Raw genomic sequence first — 5,000 nt, forward strand, 5'->3', positions numbered from 1 at the left:
CGGGCCCTCCGGACCGCGCCCCGGGCACCCTGCCACGCGGAAGGACCCAGGACGGGGAGGCCGCCCTCCCCGGGGCCCCCAGGGGCCCGGCCGGAGCACCTGAACCCAGGCGAGCGAGGGGAGGCTCCCCGGCCACGACGGAACCCCGTCCCGGGCCTTTGGCAGTGCCGCAGGCCGGGGGACAGGGCCCGGGGACGGAGACCCCGACCCGGGGCCCGGCCGGGCCCCTGGAACCAGCCGGGGCTCCCGGGACCGCAGGCGATGGGGAAGCCTCCCCGGGCCCTCCGGACCGCGCCCCGGGCACCCTGCCACGCGGAAGGACCCAGGACGGAGCCCGGGGCGGGGAGGCCGCCCTCCCCGGGGCCCCCAGGGGCCCGGCCGGGGCTCCGGAACCCAGACGAGCGAGGGGAGGCTCCCCGGCCACAACGGAACCCCGTCCCGGGCCTTTGGCAGTGCCGCAGGCTGGGGGACGGGGCCCGGGGCCGGAGACCCCGACCCGGGGCCCGGCCGGGCCCCTGGACCCAGCCGGGGCTCCGGGGACCGCAGGCGCAGGGGAAGCCTCCCCGGGCCCTCTGGACCCCTCCCCGGGCACCCTGCCACGCGGCAGGACCCGGGACGGAGCCCGGGGTGGGGAGGCCGCCCTCCCCGGGGCCCCCAGGGGCCCGGCCGGAGCTCCGGGACCCAGACGAGCGAGGGGAGGCTCCCCGGCCCCAACGGAACCCCGTCCCGGGCCTTTGGCAGTGCCGCAGGCCGGGGGACTGGGCCCGGGGCCAAAGGCCTCAACCCGGGGCCCGGCCGGGCCCCTGGAACCAGCCGGGGCTCCGGGGACCGCAGGCGCAGGGGAAGCCTCCCGGGGCCCTCCGGACCCCTCCCCGGGCACCCTGCCACGCGGCAGGACCCGGGACGGAGACCGGGGTGGGGAGCCTGCCCTCCCCGGGGCCCCCAGGGGCCCGGCCGGAGCTCCTGAACCCAATGCAGCCACGGGAGGCACCCCGGCCGCAACGGAACCCCGTCCCGGGCCTTTGGCAGTGCCGCAGGCCGGGGGACGGCGCCCGGGGCCGGAGACCCCGACCCGGGGCCCGGCCGGGCCCCTGGACCCAGCCGGGGCTCCGAGGACCGCAGGTGCAGGGGAAGCCTCCCCGGGCCCTCCGGACCCTTCCCCGGGCACCCTGCCACGCGGCAGGACCCGGGACGGAGACCGGGGCGGGGAGGCCGCCCTCCCCGGGGCCCGGCCGGAGCTCCTGAACCCAATCCAGCCACGGGAGGCACCCCGGCCACAACGGAACCCCGTCCCGGGCCTTTGGCGGTGCCGCAGGCCGGGGGACGGCACCCGGGGCCGGAGACCCCGACCCGGGGCCCGGCCGGGCCCCTGGACCCATCCGGGGCTCCCGGGCGCGCAGGGGAAGGCCCTCCGGCCACCCTGCCACACGGCAGGACCCAGTTGCCGGCTGAGGACCGAGAGGGGTCCCAGAGTACCCTGTCCCTAGTAATCCGGAGGAAGGCTACCCCCCGTTCTTGAAACCCGCACGCTCCGAGTGACGGAGGGGACCCTAGGGGCGAACGCACCCGGCCTCCTGGAGCCCCGGCTGGGATCTGAGAGGCAAATGGACCCTCATCGGGACTTCCAGGCCTGGCCCTGCCATCTGGTCGCCCCATTGGAAAGCATTGCGCGCGACCAGATGGCCGAGGGGAAAGGAGCCACCAGGTGGCCGGCAACTGAAAGGACTCCCGCCTGCCCACCCACCAGGGGCTCGGGGTGGGGACTCTGCTTCCCGGCTGGGCCTCAGGCACGGGGAGGACCACCGGAGCTCTCGGGGCCTGGGCGTACCCGGGGGAGGACTGCCCGGGACCCGTGGAGCCCGTCCCTGGGCACTTTGCCATGCCGCGGCCCGGAGGAGGGAAGCCCCGGGGACCTGGGAGGATGTTGCCCGGGCGTAGCCCATCTGGTCCCCGGCAATGAACCGCACAACCCCAGCATGGGTGTTTCGGCATACCCTGCCCCTACTAATCCGGAGGAAGGATACCCTCCTTTCTTGTAACCCGCGCGCTGCGAGTGACGGAGGGGACCCTAGGCGCGGACGCGCCCGGCCTCCTGGAGCCCTGGCTGGGATCCGGGAGGCGAATGGACCCTCATCGGGACTTCCAGGCCGGCCCGGCCATCTGGTCGCCCCATTGGAAAGCATTGCGCGCGACCAGATGGCCGAGGGGAAAGGAGCGACCGGATGGCCGGCAACTGAAAGGGCTCCCGTCTGCCCGAGCCATAGCGGTAGGGCTCCCGCCTGCCCACCCTCACACCAAGGGCTCGGGGGGGGACTCTGCTTCCCGGGTTGGCCTCGGGCACGGGGAGGTCCACCGGAGCTCTCGGGGCCTGGGCGCCCGGGGGAGGACTGCCCGGGACCCGTGGAGCCCGTCCCTGGGCACTTTGCCATGCCGCGGCCCGGAGGAGGGAAGCCCCCGGAGGCCTTGGAGGATGTTGCCCGGGCGTCGCCCATCTGGTCCCCGGCAATGAACCGCACAGCCCCAGCATGGGTGTTCCGGCATACCCTGCCCCTAATAATCCGGAGGAAGGATACCCCCCTTTCTTGTAACCCGCACGCTGCAAGTGACGGAGGGGACCCTAGGCGCGGACGCGCCCGGCCTCCCGGAGCCCTGGCTGGGATCCGGGAGGCGAATGGACCCTCATCGGGACTTCCAGGCCGGCCCGGCCATCTGGTCGCCCCATTGGAAAGCATTGCGCGCGACCAGATGGCCGAGGGGAAAGGCGCGACCAGGTGGCCGGCAACTGAAAGGGCTCCCGTCTGCCCGAGCCATAGCGGTAGGGTTCCCGCCTGCCCACGCAGGGCTCCGTGGCTGCAGGGCTCTGGGCCTGCAGGGCTCCGGGGCTGCAGGGCTCCGGGGCTGCAGGGCTCCGGGGCTGCAGGGCTCTGGGCCTGCAGGGCTCTGGGCCTGCAGGGCTCCGGGGCTGCAGGGCTCCGGGGCTGCAGGGCTCTGGGGCTGCAGGGCTCCGGGGCTGCAGGGCTCCGGGGCTGCAGGGCTCCGGGGCTGCAGGGCTCTGGGCCTGCAGGGCTCCGGGGCTGCAGGGCTCCGGGCCTGCAGGGCTCCGGGGCTGCAGGGCCTTGGGCCTGCTAGGGTTCCGGGCCTGCAGGGCTCCAGGGCTCCGTGCTGAAGGGCTCCAGGGTCTGCAGGGCTTTGGGGCTGCAGGCCTCGGGGGACGCCCGGGAGACCCATGGAGCCCGTCCTGGGCACTTTGCCTCGCCGCGGGCTGGAGGAGGAAGCACCCGACGCCCCGGGGAAGTGTCGTCCGGGCTTGGCCCATCTGGTCCCCGCCTGAGAACCGCAATCCCCAGGAGGGGTGTCCCGGCATACCCTGCCCCTACTAATCCGGAGGAAGGCTACCCACCTTTCTTGTAACCCTCGCGCTCCGAGTGACGGAGGGGACCCTAGGCGCGGACGCGCCCGGCCTCCTGGAGCCCTGGCTGGGATCCGCGAGGCGAATGGACCCTCATCGGGACTTCCAGGCCGGCCCGGCCATCTGGTCGCCCCATTGGAAAGCATTGCGCGCGACCAGATGGCCGAGGGAAAGGTGCGACCAGATGGCCGGGACCGGAAGGACTCCCAGCTGCCCACACCGAGCCATAGCGGTAGGGCTCCCGACTGCCCTTGCAGGGCTCCGGGGCTCTGCACCAGGGTCCCTTGTCCCGGGCAGATGGACACTTGGCAGGCCGCAGGACGTGGGATCCCAGGCCCTGACCAAAAATCAGGAGGCCCGGGGCCGGTCCCTGCTTCTCAACACAGCCAGGCTGGGGAGGTCGGGGAGCCTGCCCAAGCACGAGGGACCCGTCCCGGGCACACAGTCCATGAGGTTGTGCGCTCGTTTTCCACAATTTTCTTCAGAATAGTGCGTAGTTGCGCTAGGCAAAGTCCGCCCAGCCCTACTCAGGATGTGCTCTCGTTTTCCACAAATTTTTTTAAAATTCTGCTACGCAAAGTCCGCCCAGCCCTAAGCAAACTCCTACTACGCAGTGGAAAGGACTTAGCCAGCCACCCACCCACCTGGCCCGGTCCCTGCTTCTGATCCCAGCCAGGTCTGGGGAGACTCCCTTCGCCCAATGGACCACGTCACGGGCACCCGGACCCTTACCAGGCCGCAGGACGGGTTCTCACAAACCACACGGTTGTATAGGGGTGGGCAGAAAACTACGCTCCGTCAGCGTAGCAGATAAAGCCAGCCACTCCTGCACACCGGCCCGGTCCCTGCTTCTGATAGCAGCCAGGCCGGAGAGAGCCTCCCTGGGCCCCGGTGGACCCCTGTCTCCAGCACCTAGACCCTCGGCTGTCTTGCAGGACGGGGGTGGCTCACGCACCCCGGGGCCCGCCGGACGGTGCAAGAGCCCCGGGCCCGGTCCCAGCTTCAGAACCCTAGCCAGGCCGGGGAGAAACTCCCTGGGCCCCGGTGGACACCCTTCCCCAGCGCATGGACCCTCGGCTGGCTTGCAGGACGGGGGGCTCCCGCTCCCTGGGACACTGGGACGGAGCACAAGCCCCGGACCCGGGCCCAGCTTCCGAACCCCAGCCAGGCCAGGGAGAGCCTCCCCGGGCCCTGGTGGACACCCTGTCCCCAGCGCCCGGACCCTCGGCTGGCTTGCGGGACAGGGGGCTCCCGCACCCCGGGAACGGAGCTCCAGCACCGGGCCCGGGACCAGCTTCCGGACCCCCAGCCAGGCCGGGGAGAGCCTCCCCGGGCCCCGGTGCACACCCGTCCCCAGCGCCCGGACCCTCGGCTGGCTTGCGGGACAGGGGGCTCCCGTACCCCAGGATGGAGCTCCAGCACCGGGCCCAGCTTCCGGACCCCCAGCCAGGCCGGGGAGAGCCTCCCCGGGCCCCGGTGGACACCCGGTCCCAGCGCCCAGACCCTCGGCTGGCTTGCGGGACAGGGGGCTCCCGCACCCCGGGAACGGAGCTCCAGCACCGGGCCCAGCTCCCGGACCTCCAGCCAGGCC

This window comes from Triturus cristatus, chromosome 5_1 (genome assembly GCF_964204655.1).
Source record: "Triturus cristatus chromosome 5_1, aTriCri1.1, whole genome shotgun sequence".
NCBI classification, from domain to species: domain Eukaryota; kingdom Metazoa; phylum Chordata; class Amphibia; order Caudata; family Salamandridae; genus Triturus; species Triturus cristatus.